At 39.9% G+C, this 23,688-nt stretch overlaps 1 long non-coding RNA gene across 2 annotated transcripts in view; it reads right to left on the bottom strand.

Annotated features, from left to right (window-relative positions):
* LOC114231682 (uncharacterized) overlaps window positions 1-23,688 on the bottom strand; it is a 145,987-nt gene that overhangs the window by 100,577 nt on the left and 21,722 nt on the right. The window contains exon 1 of one of the 2 annotated variants that reach the window (XR_008558392.1): window positions 17,851-17,945. The exons of the other annotated variant lie outside the window; for it this stretch is intronic. This is a non-coding gene — a long non-coding RNA (uncharacterized LOC114231682). Of the gene's footprint in view, window positions 1-17,850; window positions 17,946-23,688 lie in introns of those variants that run through there. 2 annotated transcript variants of the gene reach the window in all.

The raw sequence follows: 23,688 nt of genomic DNA on the forward strand, positions 1-23,688 counted from the left end.
TAAAGAGTTCCACCTAGTCTGTTATTTCATGCTACATCACAGAAATGCCACACAACAGCCTACGGATTGTCTGCACTTGTATCATCTGCTCCATCAGCTGGATCTAAACACATGGGGACTGGGCAGGACCACAGGTTCAGAGAATGGACCCTTGGGAAACAAGGCTGTGGGCAGAAAAATTCCTTTAGAAGGACAGGCAACCATCAACATCTCGAAGGCAGTACCTTTTCCTGCTTTATTCTCCTACGTGTACATGACAATCTTGTCAAACAGGAATTGCTATCTCAAAAACTCAGTCTACAATTTTATAATTCTATGCCTGTGCTCATGCTGTTCTCTCTGCTTAGAATAATCTCTTCCACCATCTTACTATCTACAAATCTACCATCCAGAGGACAAGAACAGACATAAAAGGAATTCCAACACTGTCAATGTACAACAAGAAAAGAAAGCTATGAAAAATAATTTGAGCACAAAGAAACAAAATTCAAATTAAGGTGCAATTTTTGTCAACTAGATTAGCCTCCCAAAGTTAGAATGATTCATGTACCTTATGATGATAGTTTATCTTCCTAAAAAATATAGCTAAAATGAAAGGCATTTAATTCTTGTCAAAATTCCACAAAGATGTCCAAATATAATTTTTTTAAAAAAGGAAGCACACCTACGATGAAGAATTTTAAAAGTAAATGCACCAGATCAAGTAATGCTGAGACTACAACAAAGCAGTTAATATTGTAAATGGATGGTGGCATTGCAAAATACTATAATTCTTTTAGAAAGCAGTTTACCAACATGATTCATTTTGAAATTACAGAAAAACTTAAACAGGAAAACAAAATTACTTTTCAATATTATTAACTGGAGAAAATCACTTTTAACATTTTGGTATATAGCCTTTTATACCCTCTTATTATATACTAGAGGCCCGATGAACAAAATTCATGCAAGGGTAGGCCTTCCTTCCCCTGGCTGCTGGCACCGGCTTCCCTCTGGCACCCAGGACCCAGGCTTCCCTCGCAGCCCCAGCTTAATCTGGAAGGACGTCTGGTCTAATTAACACATTACACTTTTATTATTATAGATTTTTTTCCTTTGCTTTTTAAAATTTTTTTATTTGATCAAATTAGATATACTGTCAACTGGCTTATTAGCATCTTTTTTATTCATTAGGTCATAAACCATTGTCTATTCTATTAACAGTATTCCAAAATATTATTGTTAATGGTTCAAAACAGTAATAGTTTATCATATGAATAAGTAATAATATATTCTTAGAAAAAAAAGTTCTAATGCTAGACCAGATTTTTTCAACTTTTTCATAATTATTGGTGGACTGTAATGAACATCCTAGTATATAAATCTTTTGTGCACATCTCTGATATTTTTCTTAAAACAAATGTCCAGAAGTATATTTGATAAGGCATAGAGTATAACCATTAAAAAGAATTTATAAATATTTTAATGAAAGAGCTTATAAATATTGATTTAAGCAAAACTCTTATATGACTATATTAGGAGAATGAGGAGTGGGGAAGGAGGAGGGAAAGAACAGATGATAGAAGAGCTAAAGCTCCATAATTTATAGCAGAAAGTCATTGAACATTAAAAAATGTTCTAAGTTAGTATAAGGGCATTATTTAGAAAAAAGGAGATGAAAAAGCTATTAATGAAGAATAGTAAACAGGAATCAGGTGTAAGAAAATATGGCACAGTAGCCCTGGCCAGTGTGGCTCAGTTGGTTGAGTATCATCCCACACACTGAGAGGTCGGGGCACATGCCAGGGTTGGAGGCTTGATCCCCACCCAGTAAGGGGCGAGGTGGCCGATTGACACTGATGTTTCTCTCTCTTCCTCTCCATCTCCCTTCCATCTCCCTTCCTCTCTCTCTCTCTCTCTCTCTCTCTCTCTCTCAAATCAATGAAAAAATAAAATATGGCACAGTATACTGAGGTTTTTCATTTTAAGTCTTATTCTCTTTGATTTTTCAACCATGCATTTATATTGGTTTGATAAAAATACAAATTACGTATATTTAAAAAGATAAAGTCAGCAGTGTAATTCATATATAAAATATAACAGATGCACAAGTTGGCTTAAGAGCCCACAATTCTCATAATTCTTTAGGTAGAAAAAAATTCTTCTAATGTGTATACCATTGCCTATAAAGACTTTAAAATTTATAATTTTGTGAATTCTTACTGAGAACCTTCTGTAAACAAAGCCTGTGACTGGGTGTTGTGGGAGATACTAAGAAATACTCTGTCTATTCTTTCCAGAGAGAAGAAAATTGTTGTGAACGCCAGAAATACTCTCTCCATGTGACTCAGCTATGGAATGTTAGAAAAATGCCTATGCAGAAAATCTTCAAATTTTCTCTCAAAATTTTCTTTAATAGAAAAACATTAGGATATCAATTCCTCTACAGTTAAGAGAGAACAGTAGAGTTTTCTTCAGAAAAACCAATACATTTTTCCACATAACATATCAGTCCTCACCAAATATGTCAGAAAATTGGAAAAATAAAGGGAAATTAGGATAGTGGGAAAATGAAGTGTTAGACCCTTAAATTCTCAAGCAAATTCCTCACAGATCTTTCCATGTGTCCTTGATTAATGTGTAGTTCTTCCTTAGTTCGCTTCATTGTAGGTAGAGACAAGAATTTTCTCAAAACTCAGAATATTAGTCCCCCTTTCCCCCCCTCCCGCCCCAGAAGGAATCATCATAGTGGCACTAAGTCTGAATTATTTTCCCTCTTTATACAACTGATTTGCAGGACACCTGAATAGTAAATGATGAGTCTCCATTGGCAACAGTTGTTAAGTCTCTGTCTGCATCATATTACCTCCAGCTAGGCCACAAAATGGAGCTATTAGACCCAGACTCCTGTCAGTTGCTCCCTCCTCACATCTCTTTCTGATCCTCTTCCTCCTCTCCACTCTGCATTTCTCCTTTAATCTCTTCCTCTCACTCTCTCCTTCTTCCCTTCTTCAAACCTCATCCCTGAGTTTTTCCTTCCTCTGTCTTCTACCACTGTCCCACCCTTATCCTAACCACATCAAAGAATAGAGGTGAGGAAGGAGAGGCTTTCTTGTTCTTTCTCTACTTCCCATAAATTCTACCTTTATATCAATAAAAGTCTGGTAACAAAGACATCTAACAAAATGCCAGCTAACATTTTAAGTATAATTCAGACTAAACTATTTGTAAGTTTATCAGAATTTCATGAGTAATTTTCTCTTTGCAGTGGAGCGACTATCATTTGGGTGTATTTATTTTGGTTTTCAATGGTAAACTAAATGTATAATTGTGTTCTCCATTTCCACATTTAATACATTCTCTTTAAAATGCTGTGTCTAATGGCTATTATGTAACTTCAGCATACACTTATATAGCGCTTCCTTCCGCAACCTTTCCTAGAATCTACTTCTCTTTCCCAAATGGTGGGTATTGGGAAGAGAAAGGTGAATGTTCCTATCCTCATCCAAGCCTCTGTACTGATCAATGTGGGTCCTTATGCCAAAGAGTAAACAATACAATGTTCATTCCTTGGGAGCAGCTACATCCAAATGGCCTATTGAGTAAAGTTCAAGTGCACACAGTACATGAGCCTTTGAACTCTGAAAAATGTGGCTTAGAATCCCCACATATCTGGCTTTGGAATAGACATTCCATTTTCCAGTCAGAATAGAGATATTATAAAAAAAATGCCAGGAAGGAGAGGATGGGATTAGTTTATCTGATGAATACATCAACTAAGAAATGGGAGAGAGCTCCAGAAATAGTTGGCTAAAAGTAATGCATCAAGTATTTAGATCTTACAAGCAACTCTTCACAGATAATCTAAATTTCAAAAAGGTATGTTCAAAATTACTCTTAAAGTATAAATCATCCCCAAAATACCACCGTAAAATAGTTATATAAATTAGGATGGCACCCATGGGTCTAGGACTATGGCAAAACCTACCATCAATATTTGTTGGTCATCCAACTACTGAAGTCTTTTTTATATATTCAGATCTTGTCATAGTAATTCTACAAATTGCAGATAAGTACAAATGTACCAGAACAACTAGGTCAATAACTGCTCCCACCACACAGTTTCCCTGATTCTTTTGCAGCATCAAGAACTAATGAATTTATAATCTATGAATAACGTATTACTAGCCCACTATATGCTAAGCTTTGCGCTAGGGAATTTGGGGCACTTCCCTGCCCCACATGATGAACAAAGTATCAAAATTCCAAATGAAGACAGGATTAGTATTGCCTCTGGCTCCAGTGTGGCTTGGCATAGTACTATTTATGTTTGCTGAAGATTTTGATATTTTGTTCATCATGGGTTTTTCACATTAGTACTTATTTTTAAATATTATATTAAAATGTTATTAATCTTCATCACTGAGGGGTTGTTTTGTTTTCTAATATATTTGTATTGATTTCAGAGAGGAAGGGAGAGGGAGCGAGAGCGAGAGAGAGAGAGATAGAAACCTCAATAATGAGAGAGAATCATTGATCAGCTGCCTCCTGCATACCCCACACTGAGCCTGCAAACCCGGAGATGTGCGTGTGCTCCAACCTGCTTTACAGGTCAAAGATCAACCACTGAGCCAGCCGGCAGGGCAATCACTGAGGCTTTCGGTGCCCCTTTTACTTTCTGCTCCTTAGGTAAGCGCCTCACTCCTTCATCCTAGTCCTGGCCCTGACCAGAGATTATAATCCACACCAGGGGTTGGAAACTTTTTTCTGAAAAGGGCCAGGCAGTAACTATTTTAGGTGCTATGAGCCAGGTGGTCTCTGTTGCAACTACTCAACTCTGCCTCTGTAGAACCAAAACATCATAGACAACATTTAAACAAATGAATGTGGCTGTGTTCCAATAACACTTTTTTTTTTTACAAAAAAAAAACAGGCTGCAAGTCACATGTGCCCCACAGGCTGTGTAGTTTGTCAACTCCTAATCTACACTAAATCTTCATTTAGTTGTCAGTGCTAGAGAGTAAAGTAACTCACATTAAATTTTAAAGAAATTAAAAGCACCCATAATCACACTATCTAAAAATAACCACTTATATCTTTGGTGAGTCATCTTTAAGTCTTTTTTTTTTTACACATATTTTAATAAAGATTAGGGTATTGGGCAGGGTAGGCCTGATTATGCTGTGGTAACAAATTAACCCCTCAGTCCCAATGGCCTAAAGCAATTAAAGCTTATTTCTCACTCATGTTACCTGTCCATCATGTGTCAGCAGGGGCTTCAGTTCATCAGGAACCCAGGCTGATTAGAAACCTGTAGCTGCATCTGGAACATATGAACCTCAGTCATCTTAAGAGATGAAGCCACAGCTGGAGGTTCTCACACCAGACCTTTTAAGCTTATAGCCTATTGTCTGTAACTAATTATATAATCACAGATGAAAGAATGGAAATGTCAGGAAAATAAAAGTGAATGTTTAGTGACCATTATTAGCCTCCTTGTCATACACACACACACACACACACACACACACACACACACACACACTGAGTGGCCAGATCTTTATGATCTCTGAACACATAATAATCTGGCCACTCGGTGTATATCCTATAAAATAAAAGGCTAATATGCAAATTGTCCCCTCGACCAGGAGTTCGACCAGCAGGCAAGCCGGCCAACCACCCATGTCCCCTCCCCTTGGCCAGGCTGGCTGGATCCCACCCATGCACGAATTCATGCATCGGGCCTGTGTGTGTGTGTGTATGTGTATACACACACACACACACACACACACACACACACACACACACACTGAGTGGCCAGATTATTATGTGTTCAGAGATCAAAATAATCTGGCCACTCAGTATATATATAATTTTTTCCTCTGTTTGCCCTTAAAATTATACCTATTATAAATTATAAGTATTTCCTGACATCATCAAATCTCTTCATAATCATACAGATAGATATAACCCTTGGTCACTGAGTCACTATTTCACTATTATAAATATTGCTATGTGCAAGGCATTATCCTAAGTGATTTATTGCATTTCTCATGTAATTCTTAACAACTATCTATGAGGAAGATACAATAGTATGCCCATTTTACAGTTCTGAAAATAGAGGCCTAATGAGCTTAAGTTCATTTTCCAAGGCCACCTATCCAGTAAGTGGCAGGCCTGGGACTCAAACACAGGATTGTCAGACTTTAAAGCTAGTGCTCTTAACCAAGGTGTGTGAACTGAAGAACCACAGGGGAGACGCTCTGCCTCCATTGTCTCATGGCTATCTCTGTATCCAAATTTCCAGTCATTGGACTAAAGCCCATCCTATTCCAATATGACTTCACCTTAAATTGATTACATCTGCAAAGACCCTATTTCCAAATAAGGTCATATTCACAGGTACCTGGAATTAGGATTTTTTTTGTAATTTATTGGGGTGACATTGGTTAAGATTATGTAGGTTCAAGTGTACATTTCTATGATACATGATCTGTATATTGCATTATGTGCCCACCACCCAAAGTCAGATTTTAACTATCTTTTGGGAGGGCACAATTCAAAACACAGCAGATGGCATAAATATGTCTTCAGGTTTTCCTTGGTGTAGGTGAAGGAAGCAGAAAAAGAAGAGTTACTCTCCACCAATTCTAGTGGAAGGCTCTGTGTTGAGTCTTGATAAATTTGTTTCAATAGATCCACATTCAAATATTCTGCCATAGGGTCAAACACACAGAGTTTTAACTCTTGAATGGGTTTTGGGGTGTAAAACTTGGTATGGATACCCCATACAGAGCTTTGTTTACCAACCCATCAATAAAAAGGGCTATAAGTTCAAACAAACAACCTACAAACAAAATTTGGCAACCATCCCATTTGATTATAAGAAACTGCTTATAATTTTGACCATTACTCATTTTTCTCTCTTTTTCCTAATGACTCTGTTATTTGGCATAAACTATTGGTAAATGCTTTGGGAACTTATAATAATCCCTAAACTAAATGGTTAGCAACCAATATTAACAGATGGTGATGATAATAATAATAACAATAACGATGCTGCTGATAATAAGAATAAATCTAAATGGACATTTAAGAGTACTCTAGCCTTCTGTTTTTATAAGAAGTAAATTTTCAAAAGTAGATAACTGCATTCAAGTATTTATTATTTCTTACATAATAAGTACAGATAGAGATCTGGAGCTTATGTTAAAAATAAAAAATCAACCAAAGCTCAAAATAAATATACTCAGTAGGGAACAATGGTCTTATAACAATGTAGCCTTTCGCAGAGCACCTAGGAGTGATGAATCACTGCACTTGATGATCTTAAACAAGGTTACATATAATTAGAGAGGCATGGAAGTTAGGGGGCTGGTATTGTTATTCTACACAGAAATGTAGCACCAGACGTCTAACAAACATTCAGAGGCTTGTATTCGTATTATGTAAGAATTACAACAACCCTAATAGAAAAAAACCTCTAGTCAAACTGTAAAATGATTTTTCACTTCCGTTTCTGAGTCACTTAAACTGTGAATAGCAAGCCAAAAATAAAAGTACACAATCAGGAAGGGAATCAAGCTAATTTTGTATTATAAATATAGATAGATGATAGATATAGAGATAGATCTTGTATCTTAAGTTTATAATCCATACATTCTTAAAATCTGGGAAATTTTTGCAAGAGTATTCACAAATATGTTGTGATACTGTATTTTTATCTTTTAATCTATATTATTAAAACTTCTAGAGACCAAATTTTATTTCAAATTATCTTAGTAGAGGAATCTTTGGAACTACATGTTATTTAATACATACTACTCTTTTCTTCTAAAAATTAAAATCTTGAACAACATTCCTATCTCCCAAAATTCTGCCTTCTTATTGTTATTATCCTAGGCCTGCCTACTAGGCATAACCTTGCTTATGTTATCTGGTTGTCCTTCCTAAAATTCTACTGGAATCCCTACTACTTTGAAACCTTAATTCTCCAGTCTCTAACCCTAGTTTCTCATCCCTACTGCTTCTCTTTTGGCATTTGATACTATCAAGGCCTGGTCCTCTCAGCTTCAACTGATAACTCCTCCAGTGCTGAGTAAGCAAGCCCTTAACAAGGGGGGCAGAGGGCCTCTCCTTTACCAAATCAAATGTAATTGAAGATTTGAACGTATGAAGTGATTCTTCAGGTGCCTCTGACCCTCTTATTACTGGCTTACCCTCTCTTTGGCCTCCCTTTGGCCAGGAACCCATCACAGTTACATCTCAAGGGCTAGAAATCATCCTCCCTGGTTGTTTGGACTCTACTGGTCACCCCATGTCATTAGGCTGTGCAACAAGCTCTATCTGTTTCCTCCATCCTGTCCTGAACCTATAAAATAAACCTCTGATATATAGATAAGGTTATAGAGGCCTCTTGTCTCGCCCTGGCTGGTGTTTCTAAGTGGTTAGAGCATAGGCCTGTGCACCGGAGGGTTGTGGGTTCTAATCCAGGTCAAGGGCACGTACCTAGGCTGCAGGTTTGATCCCTGCCCCTGATGGGCGCATGTATAGGAGGCAACCAATCGATGTGTCTCTCTCACATCGATGTTTCTCTCTCTCTCTCCCCAACCCCCTTCCTCCCACTCTCTAAAAAAATGAAAAAAAAAATCCTCATTCCTCAGGTGAGGACTAAAAGTAATAATAATAATCTATACTAATAATAGGGGAATATGCAAATTGGGACACCGTCACAGTAACAGTAACAACCGAACAGCAGGCTGCGTGGGGCGACCAGGCCGGCAGGGGGGTTACTGAGGGATGACCAAACTACTGAAAAGCAGGCTGCATGGGGCAACCAGGTCAGCAGAGAGGGGCAGTTGGGGGTGAGCAGGCCAGTGGGGGGGTTGGGGGGGCAGAAAGGGGCGACCATGTGGGCAGGGGGGCAGTTAGGTGTGATCAGGCAGGCAGGCAGGTGAGCAGTTAGGAGCCAGCGGTCCCAGATTGTGAAGGGAATGTCCGACAGCCCACGAGGGGTCCCGGATTGGAGAGGATGCAGGCTGGGCTGAGGGGACCCCCCCTGCACAAATTTCGTGCACCAGGCCTCTAGTAAAAAATAATCAAAACCTCTCTTCTCCATGAATCCTAGAAAATAGCCAAAGCCCCAGAAAGATGTGCCTATTTCTCTTTAAATCCCTGAACACTCTATCTTAACAGGTCTATCTCAACTACCAATTCCGTCTGATTCCTAAACTCCCTAAAAGTCTGCCTGCTTTCCACAGAAACCTGCAGTTGTTTTTCCTATAGCCTTACCAAATCTGTAGGCTCCGATAAAATATCTTTCCTCCACAGAATCCATGAATCAAGTCTTAGCCAGATTCCCAACCCATTGGGAATGCTATTCCTGTTTCTTTCATGAGAATGAAAGAGAAGGTAGGATGATTTGGTCAATTGGTCAAGTCCAAAAAAATTAATGCACATTATACCAGGAACCTAAGTGAGCTCAGAAAAATTTAAGAAACAATCACGTAACTATTGATGCACTGCTCAGTAGTAAGAGAGTAACTATGTTTTTTGGGATCCCTTAGATTTTTAGAGAACAAGAATCCCAATGGAGGCAGGAATGGCTAGGATGTTCAAATCCCAAGAAAGACATGATAGTCCTCAAGTCCTCCTCTATAAGCCTGAACACACACACACACACACACACACACACACACACACACACACACACACACAGAGGCTCTAACAGTTACAAACTCAGAGACAGTATTATTGAGCAAGCAGAACTTTTACCTAGAGGCCAGCGTACTCAAATGGACAAGGTCACTTGATAAATTATATCTAGGGAGTAATTCCAAATAAAGTATTCTAAAAAAAAATGATCTGAAGCTGCTTCATATTGAAAATATATATCTTATAAGTACAGTCCTATATGTAGATAGACATATCCTTATTACATTAAAAAATGAAATCCATTAGTGAAGTTAAGCAAGAGAAATCTTTACCAGTCTTTGCCATGTTCAATCTCACAGTCTGGCCACTTGCCTTGGTGTGATGAATGGGGGTGATAATGGAAGAATTGCATCTGCCACCAGACATTACATTCATGAGTTTGAGGCAAGGACAACTTTTCTCACTTGGAAAATTAAATTGCTGAATTAACAGCCACCAGCTCAGTTGGAAGGATAAGTGTTATTACTTATAAGAACAAATATGACATAATAACAACTAATGGCTCTACAAATAGTACAGAAGCAGGTTTCCTTTATGAAACTGAACATGATATGCACTGTTTCTTGTCAACACTGGTGGTACTGAGCTTGGCCATATGTGGAAAGACTAGTATTTATAAATGAATTTGAATGAGCTATAGCATCACTTGATAATTACATTCTAAAAACACGCATTTTATAATATTACTAGAGGCCCGGTGCACGAAATTTGTGCACAGGAGGGGGGTGTTCCTCAGCCCAGCCTGAACCCTCTCCAATCTGGGACCCCTCGGGGGATGTCCAACTGCCGCGACCCACCTCCTCCGCCGGGACCCACCTTCTCCGTGCAAGGCAGCAGAGATGCCAGGGTTGGCCTCCTCTGCGCCACAAGGAACTGCGGGAACCCCAGGCCTTACTGCGCAGAGCAGCCACCAGGCCCCGCCTCCGCTTTGCATGCAGCCATCTGTGGCGGCCATCTTGTGGAGGCCATCTTGTGGTGACATCACGCGCAAGGACCACCTAGGCTTTTATTAGTATAGATGGGACAGACATGACACACAAAAGAGATGCCTTAGCTAAATACACAACCAGAAGTTCAGTATCCACATTTCCATACCCAAAAGCACTATGAAGCAAAAGAATCTCTTTGATATTCTTAAAGTCAGTAACAGAATTTACACATAAACAGGGATTATTATATGTAAGTTTAATACTTGATTTTTAAAAAAGATCACTAATCAGTGAGAAGAGAATACACAATAAATGGTATGATGATAAATTTGTATCTGTATCTCATACATAAATTTCAATTGGATAACAGGTATATGCAAAAATTGAGTTTTATAATGCCTAGAGGAAAATACAAAGAATTATATGTAAAAAGGTATATTAGAAAAAAAGCCATGTAAGTCATCTTAAAAGTCATGATTTTTTAAAGTAAAAAACTCTTTTTAAAATTTTTATAGTGACAAAATATACATAATTTAAAACTTACCATTTTAACCATTTTTAAGTGTACAATTCAGTGGAATTAAATATATTCACAATATTATGTTCACCACTATTTCTAGAACATTTTCATCATACCAAACAGAATCTCTACCAAATAAGCAACAATGACTCCCCATGCCCTCTGTTCTGCTTTTTGTTTCTATGAATTTACTATTCTCTACCTTATACGTGTGGAATCGTATGTGTTCTTTTGTGTCTGGGTCATTTCACTTAGTATAATGTTTCCAGGACCATCCAAGTTGTAGTAGCATATCAGAATGTCATTTTTATGTGCATATCACTTTTTGTTTTATCTGTTCATCTGTTGATGGACACTTGGGTTGTCTACACCTTTAGTTATTGTGAATAATGTTGCTATGAACATTGGTATACACATACATTTTCAAGTCTGTTTTTAATTATTTCCAGTGTATCTAGGAGTGGACTTGTTGCACCATATGGTAATTCTATATTTAACTTTTTGAGAATCACCCTACTGTTTTCCACCATAAGATCTTATTGTTATCTGTTTAATCTCTGCAATATCTAAACATATGTCCCTTATTTTATGGGGGTTTTTTTCTTATGTTTCAACATATTTTTTCCAATTCTTTTCTTCTTTTAATTTTTTTATTGTGGTAAAATTTACATAACATAAAATGTATCTTAACCACTTTAAAATATACTCATTTAGTAGCATTAAGTACATTCATATTGTCGTGCAATCATCACCACGATCCATCTCCAGAATTCTTCATCTTGAAAAACTGAAACTCTGTGCTCATAAAATAGTAACTGCTCCATTCCCTGGCAACCATCATTTTACTTTCTTTTTTCTTTTTATCTCTCCTTTTCCCCCACACCCCAGCCTCTTGTAACCACCATTCTACTCTCTGTATGAGATTGGCTTTTTGAGTTTGTTGGATTAGATTCACATGTAATTGAAATGGTGAAATATTTGTCTTTCTGTATCTGGCTTATTTCACTTAGCATAATGTCCTCCAGGTTCATTCATAATGTTGCAAGTGATAGACAGGATTCCTTCTTTCTTAAGACTGGATAATATTCCATTACATTTACCACATTTTCTTTATCCATTTATCAGCAGACAAACATTTAGGTTGTGAGTAATGCTGCAGTGAACACGGGAGTGCAGACATCTCTTCCAGATACTGATTTCACTTTCTTTGGTGATATACCCAGAAGTGGGATTGCTGGATCATATGGTAGTTCTATTTTTAATTTTTTAAGGAAACTCCATACCATTTTCCATTGTGGTTGTGCCAATTTACAATACTACCAACAGTGGACAAATGTTCCCTTTTCTCCACATCCTTGCCAATACTTGATATCTTTTTGAAAACAGCCATCCTAACAGGTGTGAGGTAACATCTCATTGTGATCTTGATTTGTACTTTTCCCTGATGATTAGTGATGTTGAGCATGCTTTCAGATACTTGTTGGCCATTTGTATATCTTCTTTGGAAAAATGTCTATTCAAGACCTTATCACATTTTTAAATCAGATTATTTATTTTTCTTTTGCTACTGAGCTGTAAGAGTTCCTTAAATGTTTTAGATATTAACTTCTTATTAAATATATGGTTTGTAAATATTTCTCCCATTCTATAGGTTGCTTTTTCATTTTGTTGATTCCTTATACCCTAAAAGTATGAAATCAAAAATTAAAAGGTATATATAAATAGAGAAAAAATACTTCAACAAATATAGCTGACAAAAAGTCAATATATCAAGAGCATGCACATTTTAATAAAACACTAAAATTTCAATAACCAAATTACAAATAGCATGAGTAGATAATTCACAAAAGGAGAAATGCAGATGGCTAACATATATGTGGTTGTTATGTTAAATCCCAGTTAGGATCAAAATATGAAAACTTGAGTAAATTTTTGTTTGGCTATCAAGTTAACAATCATTTTTTAAAACTGCTCAATTCTACTTAACTCTATCAGAGTTAACCAAAAAGAAACTGGCCCAGTATGATGTGTTTTTATTCAAATCATAGTGAATTCATATAATCATATAGATAATAGAGCATTATCTACCAGGGGTCCTCAAACTTTTTAAACAGGGGGCCAGTTCACTGTCCCTCAGACCGTTGGGGGGCCAGACTATAGTTTAAAAAAAACTATGAACAAATTCCTATGCACACTGCACATATCTTATTTTGAAGTAAAAAAACAAAACGGCAAAAACACCCGCATGTGGCCCGCGGGCCGTAGTTTGAGGACGCCTGATCTATACCATAGAGATAATAACAGTAGCTAACCTTGTCATATACTGTACTTCCTATTATCCAGGCATCATGTTAAATATTTTATATATGTAAGAGGCTAGGCAGGGAGAGGAGAGTGATCGAAGTCCCCAGCCTTGTGGAGAGGACAGTGTCCAGAGCGAGGAAATTTCCTTTCCCTACCCTACAAAGCCAAGTTTGTCGGAAGGAAGGGGGATGCACTGCTCCCAGAGAACCCCTTGTAGAGTTGAGATTAGCCACAGGAAAGGGAGAAAACTGGCATCCCACCGTGCCCCGCGCGAAGCAGAGGAGCCTGGGAGAGTTCTAGTGAAGGTGCCAGCTAGTGAAGATGGGGTGTGCACTTGAACACAGACGCTTAGGCCCACTTCTCCCTGGGGATTTCTGAAGGCAAGGGGGTTCCTGGAGTTGCCCCGCAGCAGCACACCAAGGAAGCAGACAGCAGTAATCCTGGGAAGAAAGGATGTGTGGCACCTCCACCCCATTTCATGACAGAAGGTATCACAGAAAACCTCGATGGTTTCCATCAGTCCTCAGAAAGGACTAGGAAACAGAGGCGAGACAAAAGGGCTAACCACACAGCCAGGACAAACGAGGTGGCACCCCCCTAGAAAGGTGGTTGGAGCTGTGGACCACGCAGGGCTGCCCCTCTTTAACCAAGTCCTCGCTGACAGAGTGGGTCAGGTTGACCTGAACAAGAAACCATCGTATAGAGATCACTTCATGAGCAGAAGATGCTAGAAGCAGATGGACCCAGAGTGACCTGAGTAAGACCACCTTCCTTCAACCAGCAGGAGGTCAAGTGTGTGAGACTATTGTTACTTCCTCTATCCAAGTGTCCCTCACCCCAGAGAGAAGGAGAGAAGATAGTCAGACTGTCTCTCTCTCGGTCGCTCGCTCTCTCGCTCTATGGCTCTCTCTATCCCCCCACGTCCCTCTTTCAAACCCTCTCCCTTCCAACGCAGATTTTTGGGTCCCTTAAGTGACAGATTAGAAGACAAGTTTTAAATTGGACATGATACTAAAGTTTTAAACAGTATTAGACTGAGCTTTACTCATCAAAAATGATCAGGATGCTTTGATAATTACTTAAAATGAGATTAAAGGAAGGGAACAGTGGATTCTGCAGTTTAGTTAAAAGTGATCAGAAAAAAAGTTAAAGTGTTGCCCTGGCCATGGTCACTCAGTGTCGCTCAGTGATTAGTGCGTCCACCGGGAAGGGTCACGGGTTCAATTCCTGGTCAAGGGCACATACCTGGGTTGTGGGTTTGCTCCCCCAACCCCAACCCACCCCCATCAGGGCATGTGCAGGAGCCAACCAATGGATGTGTCTCTCACATGGATGTTTCTCTCTCTCTCTCTCCCACTCTCTCCCTCCCTTCCACTCTCTCTGAAAATCAATGGAAAAAATATCCTCAGGTGAGGATTAACAACAACAACAAAAAAGTGTTGTCCTGGCAGGTGTGGCTCAGTTGGTTGGAGCATCGGCCCATGCACCGGAGGGTCGTGGGTTAGATTCCAATCAGGGCACATACCCAGGTTGCAAGTTTGATCCCCAGTGGGGGTGCATGTGAGAAGCAACTAATTGATGTTGCTCTCTCACATCACCATTTCTCTCTCTCTCTCCCTCTCCCTTCTTCTTTCTCTAAAATCAATAAAAACATATCCTCAGGTGAGGATTAAAAAAAAAGTTAAAGTGTTTATCCCAACTGAGTTGTCAATAGGTAGATTACATTATACTACACTACATTGGAAGAACTCTTATCAGAACCTTACCAAAAGCAACCCATTTTAGAGGACAACATGCAAGAATGAATGAGGCGCGCTCAGGTATTCTAATCTTTTTTTTTTTTCTTAAATCATTCAATACAATTTCCCTGCCATGTCATTTGATCACTAGAAATCAGAGTACCACAAGTTTAAAAAAATCAAATTAAGCCATAGACCTAAGTCACATTTCTGCACATCAGATAACCCCGCAATGGGACCTCAGCCCCCTACTCTCTGAGTCATCTCAGTTCCACAGAAAGCTGTGACCCGGTGTTTCCAAGAGGACCAGGCACGCGGCTCTGCTGTGCAGATGAGTCATAAGAAACCTGGCCAACCATACGTGACATCCTCAAACCTCCTCCCCGGGAGCTGGCCATTTTCCTTCCACTCACCCGTATTCTTGCATTTCCCTCACATTTCTTTCCAGGAGCCATCCCTAACTGAATTAGTATAACAAGAATATCCTCCCCGCTGCGCTATGGAAAGCACAAGAAGACTTTCAAACATCACTGCACTAAAAGTGATTCTACTACATGACTCCTACTTACAAAAGTAAAAGACTTTTTTTCTCCTCCACCAGAAAACGGTCCAGATTCTCAACAGTCTCCAGGCTCAGTGTGGTACCATGATTGCCATAAATAAATTTCTTACGCACTAAACCCAGTTTTGCCCTTTTCCCAGGAGGCTTTTGAAAAGCTCAACATAAATTCAGCTATCTCATATGATGCAATTGTGATTTAGGAAAAGCCAAGACCATCATCAATACACGGTTCCATCCTCCCACACCAACAGCCCAATCTAACTACCGCCAAGTCCCCAAGCCCTGAAACTCCCACCCACAAGCTGCCAAACCCTCTGGTTGCCCTGTCACTGGCAGATGCTACAATGCTCTGTCAGTAAAAGGTTTGTGAGAAACGGAAAAGTGTACCAAATCAAACAGAATGCAAAGACATTTTTACTAAATTCAGGATTTCAGGATCCTGGAATACTTAATGTTTAAGAATTAAGAGAGATTTGGGGCTTCACAGGCCTGTGCTTCTCTGTCGGGCCAACTTTACAATGGCTATTCCCATCTACCCTAAAGGGAATCCGAGATGGCCCTTTGCGAAGACTTTGAACTTGTCCCGTGAAAAGCATTATGAACATACAATTCTGTAAAAGCAAACTATTTCAATTACAGGAAGACTCCTGTGTGCCACGATCATCCCTTCGATGTTGAACAATACGATGGACATTCATTCACAAATGGAGCGGCATTATCTGCTATGGGGAAGCCACATCCTACATGCACTGCATTGAGCTGTGCCCCAAGACACTGACCTAGTGACGCAGTGAGCTGAAACACTATAATCACAGTTAGGTTACCTAACTTGCTTACTAAGGTTTCACCACATCATGTAATACTTATTTCAGTCTGGAAAGCAATCTCCATACTCTGACACCCTTTGTCACATAAAGGGTGGGGCAAAAGTAGGCTTAAGTTGTGAGTACTGAAAATACAGTTTGTTCTTGTATTATTATTCATTAATTGTTGTATTATTTTCCATACAAACAACTGTAAATCTACTTTTGCCCTACCCTGCATATGGGAAAACAGAGGCCCAGGAAGTGTAAAGACTTACCTGTACCAGACAGCTCAGCCAGCAAAATGACCAAAACCCAGACTTCTTGATTTCTATCCCCGTGCTCTTTCCACTCCCCTCTTCTGTTCCCCAGCTTAAAACAAACCCCCTGTTTTCATATACTCTTTCCCCATCCAAGTCTCACCTCTCTATGCTACTATCTGTGTAAACCAAACCTCCCAAATTGCTTCTCTGACTGCTTGAGCTGCACCTCTCTTTTACTCAATCCCTCCTAGCCTAGCACTGTTCCCCTCCCTAAGGCTATGCTCCCTAAACCTTGGGCTTCTTGTCCTTCCCAATCACCACCTCCTGTCTCAGCTTTCACTACACTCAGCCCCAGGACTCTCTTCTCTCATTCCTGAGGCCAGGCCTCCTTCTTACCCTGAGGTCTGACTTACATAATGCAATAGTATGTTAGTTTTCTATGGTGCTGTAACAAGTTTCTACAGAGTCAGTGTCTTAAAACGACACAAATCTATTTTACAGGTCTGTGGGTCAGACATCTGACATAGGTCTCACTGGACTAAAATCAAGGTACATTCCCTTCTGAAGGCTTTGGAGAGAATTCATTTACTTGCCTTTTCCTGTTTCTAGAGGCCACCCACATTCATTGACTCATGGCCCCTTCTTCCATCTTCAAAGCCAGCAGGATAGCATCTCTCTGATCCTGCTTCCATCATCACATCTCTTTCTCTGACTCTCCTCTCCTGCCTCCTCCCTCTTCTACTTTTAAGGACCACTGTGATTACACTGGGCCCACTACAGTAAACCAGGATAACTCCCTCTTTAAGGTCAGCTGATTAGCAGCCTGAATTCCATTTGCAATCTTAATTCCCCTTTGCCATATAACCTAATACACCCTCAGCTTCTGAGGATGAGGACATAAAAAACATTGGGAGCTGTTAATCTTTCCTCTTCCCTTCAACACCCTCTCTTCATACCTTGACGCTGTCCACCCTGACCTAGAGAAGAATGGATTCTAGATAGACTGCGTCCATAAATGACCATGGGATACATCTTACCTCATGTGTCCCAGTGGTCATTTGGGAATTCTGTCCTCAGAGGTCAGGAGGGACACTGGCCAGGCCACTTCACAGCCCTTTGTCTGCATAGAGCTAGGGAAGACTGAGCCTAGAAATGGGGAAGAGAAAGGCGGTATATGGTGTGGAATCCAAGTATCCAGAAAGACCTGCACACACAGTGCTCTTGCTAAGGCTGGCCTTGGTGCTGCTCAAACACAATATAAACACACTGAATGAGTGGGTTGAGCCTTCAATAGAAAATTCCTTGGAAATAGACTTCATAGTTAAATTATGAAAAGCCACTGCATTGTAGGGACCCAGGCCTACGTTTTATCAAAAAAAAAAAAAAGAGTCCCAACTCAGACAATTGGGGAAGGTGTTATGGAATCAGCCCTATAGAGTCCTATTAACCACCTTGTAAAAACTTAAAAATTAAAATTTTTGAAATAACTAAAGATTCACAGTAAGTTACAAAGATGTAACAGAGAGTTCCTGTGTGCCCTTTGCCCACTTTGCCCTGACAGCTTTACCTTACATAACTATAAGGTAGTATAAGACAGTATAAGACAGTATCTATAAGATAAGTATAAGACAGTATCAAAACCAAAGGATTGATATAACTATAAGACAGTATCAAAACCAAAGAATTGACATTTGCATAACATGTGTGCATAGTTCTCTGCCATAAGACTGGGCTTGCAACACAGAAACTCATGGACACGAGAAACAACTGCTGACCCAGAGCCCTGCTGTTGCTCTCTGCATGTTTTTCTTGGAGTGGACACTGGATCAGAAGAGAGTTGGTTTTGCCAAAATGCCCCAGGCTTAGTTTTGTCTTCCCAAAGGGAAAAGCCAGCCTTATTTGTTTACTTCATAGAGATAGAGAAAAAAAGAGAATGGGCAACTCTCAAGCACTATTAATTAAAATGTAAGTTCACAGCCGAAACCGGTTTGGCTCAGTGGATAGAGCGTCGGTCTGCGGACTGAAAGGTCCCAGGTTCGATTCCAGTCAAGGGCATGTACATTGGTTGTGGGCACATCCCCGGTGGGGGGTGTGCAGGAGGCAGCTGGTCGATGTTTCTCTCTCATCGATGTTTCTAGCTCTCTATCCCTCTTCCTTCCTCTCTGTGGAAAATCAATAAAAAATATATTTTAAAAAAATGTAAGTTCACAATGAAGAGAAATTTGGCAAAATTGTGAAAAGTTAGAGATGCATGAGTGCTGTAATCCTACTCCTAAGTATATGTCCAAGAGAAATGGATATGTCCACCAAAAAAGTCATATAAGATTGTCCAGAGCCTCCTTATTCCTAATAATAAAAACTGTAAATAACCCAAATGTCTAACAAAAGGATAAACAAATTGTAATATTGCCATAAAATGAAATATTACCTAGCAACTTAAAGAAAACTGACTAATATACGCATCAGATGAATGAATCTCAGAAATACTATGTTGGACAAAATAATCCATGCCCAAAAGTTACATGCTGTATGATGTCATTTACAAGAAGTTTAAGAACGGCAAAAACAAATCTAAACTAGGTCAAAATAAAGGTTATCTCTGGTGGGACATGGGAAGCAGAGCTACTGACTTGAAAGGGGACATGGGAGAACTTTCTGGAGTGATAGAAATATTCTATATTTTGATCTGGGTGCTGGTCATATAGGTGTACACATATGTGAAAAGTCATGAAATTGTACACTTGAAATATGTGCATTTTAGCCCTAGCTGGTTTGTCTCAGTAGGTAGAGCATCGGCCTGTAAACTGAAGGGTCTTGGGTTCGATTCCAGTTAAGGGCAAATGCCCAGGTTGCAGGCTCGATCTCCTGGAGGGGGCATGCAGGAGACAGCCGAGCAATGATTCTCTCTTATCATTGATGTTTCTCTCTCTCTCCCTCTCCTGTCCTCTCTGAAATCAATAAGAATATATTTTTTTAAAAAGAAATAAGTGTATTTTACTGATCTAAAATATACCTCAAAAGGTATAAAATAAAATAACTATATTAGCACTCTAAAGTACTTTAAAGATAAGCAAAAGGAGTAAATAAAATTGTTCACTTCCTACTACTCAGATATAAATACTGGTTAACTGGTGTGGTAGCCATATATTTTTAATTTACAAATCATGCTACTTTTTAAATCTATTATTTCCTACTGGACATAGTTATCATATAACTAGAGGCTTGGTGCACGATTTGTGCACTGGGGGACGGGGGAATAAACAAGTTGTAATCCTATCTAATAAAAGAGTAATATGCAAATTAACCATCACTCTGCTACACCCATAAGCCACGCCCACCAGCCATGCCCACCAGCCAACCAGGAGTGAATATGCAAATAAACCCAACCAAGATGGCTACGGCCACAGAGAGCAGGAGGGAGGCTTGGGTTTCCCCGGCAATGGAGGAAGCCAAGCTTTCCACCTGCCCTTGCTGACCTAGGCCTCCACTCAAGGCTACAAAGTTTCAATGATAGAAGATACATAAATCCAGACAGAAATGGCGGCAGCCACAGAGCTGGAAAGAGCAGGAGGCTAGGGTTTCCCCCGGCGATGGAGGAAGCCAAGCTTTCCATACACCCTGGCTGGCCCAGGCCTCCTCTTATAGAAGATACATAAATCCCAACAGAAATGGCTGCCACCACCAAGCAGAAGGCTTGGCTCCGCTCTAGGCTACAAAGTTTCAATTGTAGAAGATAAATAAACCCCAGATACCAGGGCCTCCGCTTGGGTCGCCAGGGGGCATGGCCGGCCTGCAAACCACCACAGGCCCCTCGCCCAGGCCACCCCATGCCCCAAGGGAACCCCCACCCTGATCCGGGACATCCTTCAGGGCAAACTGGCCGGCCCCCACCCCTGCACCAGGCATCTATCCTATCTAATAAAAGAGTAATATGCAGATTGACCATCACTCCAACACACCAGATGGCAGCCCCCATGTGAACACAAGATGGCCACCACAAGAAGGCCAGCAGGGGAAGGCAGTTGGGAGAGACCAGGCCTGCAAGGGAGGGCAGTTGGGGGGTGATCAAGTCTGCAGGGGAGGGCAGTTAGGGGTGACCAGGCCAGGCAGAGGAGGGAAGTTGGGGGCAACCAGGCCTGCAGGGAAGGGCAGTTGGGAGGGACCCAGGCCTACAGGGGAGAGCAGTTGGGGGGGGGACCAGGCCTGCAGGGGAGGGCAGTTAGGGGCAAACAGGCTGGCAGGGGAGCAGTTAGGCATCAATCAGGCTGGCAGGGGAGTGGTTAGGGGGTGATCAGGCTGGCAGACAGAAGCGGTTAGGGCAGTGGTTCTGGCTGAGCGGCGCTCCCCTGTGGGAGTGCACTGACCACCAGGGGGCAGCTCCTGCATTGAACGTCTGCCCCCAGGTGGTCAGTACGCATCATAGCAACCGGTTGTTTCACTGTTTGGTCGATTTGCATATTAGGGTTTTATTATATAGTTTGTTTTTATAATAAGTGATCTTCAAACTTCTTTTAAATTTATTTATTGTTTAAAGTTTTACATATGTCTCCTTTTTCCCCAATTGATTCCCCCCACTCCCAACCATTCCCACCCCGGGCAAGTCCCCACTGCCCCAGTGTGTGTCCATTGGTTATGCTAATATGCATACATACAAGTCCTTTGGTTGCTCTCTAACACCCTTCAAATTTTTTGATAGCACTAACCTTACCTGAAATAAAATTTTATGTGAACCCTCAATATGCCAATATTGCTCTGGTTAAAGCATATTTAGGAAGTCATGCCCTACTGCTAGTCCTACTCTTTGTCCACCTCTGGCAGCCTCTGAGCCATTTTAACAGTACCCCGGCAGTCTGAAAATCCCTGTCTTGATTTCATTTGTAATAGCTGCACTCCAGTTCATAAATAACTCACAATTTACTTAACTCTGATGATGAAAAAAAATCAACACCTGAGCCCTGGCAGCGTGGCTCAGTTGATCGGAGTATCATCCCGACACCAAAAGGTTGCAGTTTCGATTCCAGGTCAGGGCATATACCTAGGTTGCTGGTTTGATCCCTGGTCGGGGAATGTATGAGAGGCAACCGATCAATGTTTCTCTCACATCGGTGTTTCTCTCTCTCCCTAAAATTCACTTTAAAAAAATCAACACCTGCCAAAACCAGTTTGGCTCAGTGGATAGAGCATCGGGCTGTGGACTGAAGGGTCCCAGGTTCAATTCCGGTCAAGGGCATGTACCTTGGTTACAGGCACATCCCCAGTGAGGGGTGTGCAAGAGGCAGCTGATTGATGTTTCTCTCTCATCTATGTTTCTAACTCTCTCTATCCCTTCCACTGTAAAAAATCAATAAAATATATTTAAAATTAAAATAAAATAAATAAAAAATTTAAAAAATCAACACCTGAGTACTCACAGCCTTTTCTCTTTTAAAACCAACCACAAAAGCAGAGAATTATCAGCTGAAACACAGATATAGGAAAGGGAAAGCCAGGGAGGAAGAAAATAAAGCTGAGTCCGAAAGAGAATATGAAAGAAATTTTGGACAAAGAGATAGTGAAGAGGGTGGGAAAAATACTGGAAATTAGAAGAATTTGACATTGTGAAGAGTAACTGGAGCAGGAAAGTTCCAAAGGATTTTTCTAAGATGAGTGAACTAGTGTCCCATCCAATGCTAATATTTTAATAATACATTTTTCTGCTGACTTAAAATGAATCTATAATTAATTTTATGTATTGCTATACACCCTTGTGACTGCTCTGTACTTTTTTTTGCTCTGTACTTTAAAAAAAAAATTTATTATTGATTTCAGAGAAGAAGGGAAAGAGACAGAAACATCAATGATGAAAGAGAACCATTGATTGTCTGCCTCCTGCATGCCCATCACCGGGGATCGAGCCCACAACCTGGGCAGGTGCCCTGACAGAGAATCAACCATGACCTCCTGGTTCCTATGCCGACTGAGCTGCCCTGGTCTAGGCTGCCCTGTACTTTCGATTCTGTTCCTGTGACCTGCCTATTTCTGAACCAGTTCTATGCAGAACAAATTATCACAGCTTAGTAATTATCTTAATAATTTATAGGGCAAATCACCCTCCACTACTTTTAAAAATATTTTTCTTCGATATCTTGGAATGTTTGTAATGCCATCTAAACTTTGGAGTCATTTTGGCAAATTCCCCAAATCTGTCATTGGATTTGGTTAGAATTTAGGGAGTAATTTGGAAGAAATTCACATTTTTATAATTTTGAGTTATTTAATCCAGAAATATGGTTTGTCTCTCCACTTATTCTTCTCTTCTCCTCAGGGAATTTTGTAGCTTTCTTCATATAGTCATGTATATTTCTTGCTAAATTAATTCCAAGGTCTCTATTTTTATGTTGCAATTGTGAGAGGAATTTTGTTTTCTATCTATATTTTCTAACTGGTTTGTGTTGGTTCATATATGTATGTGAAACTAACATGCAGATATGTATCTGTATATACATACATATATAATGTGTATATATATGATATGTTGGGGTAGCATACGATATGAAATATAATGTCATGTGATATGGTATGTATGTATGTATATTGGCACACACACACTAACCAAAAGGCCTACCAAAATTCAAATTAGTTTTAAAAGTGTCTCTTCCTTTTCCATATTTATACTTACTTTTCCTCAGTTTAAAACGGCTAGAAAAAAAAAATAATAAAAAATAAAATAATGGCTAGAAACCCTCGTGATACTGTTAAATATTTTCAGTAATATTTGGCATCTTTAATGAAATGTTTCTAAGGTTCATCAATAAACAAGTTTATTCTTAGTTTCTCATGAACAGGCTCTAGTATGTTAAGAAAATCTCCTTCTGGTCTCACCTTACTAAGAGTTT

The sequence above is a fragment of the Eptesicus fuscus genome, chromosome 15 (genome assembly GCF_027574615.1).
Source record: "Eptesicus fuscus isolate TK198812 chromosome 15, DD_ASM_mEF_20220401, whole genome shotgun sequence".
Classification (NCBI taxonomy): domain Eukaryota; kingdom Metazoa; phylum Chordata; class Mammalia; order Chiroptera; family Vespertilionidae; genus Eptesicus; species Eptesicus fuscus.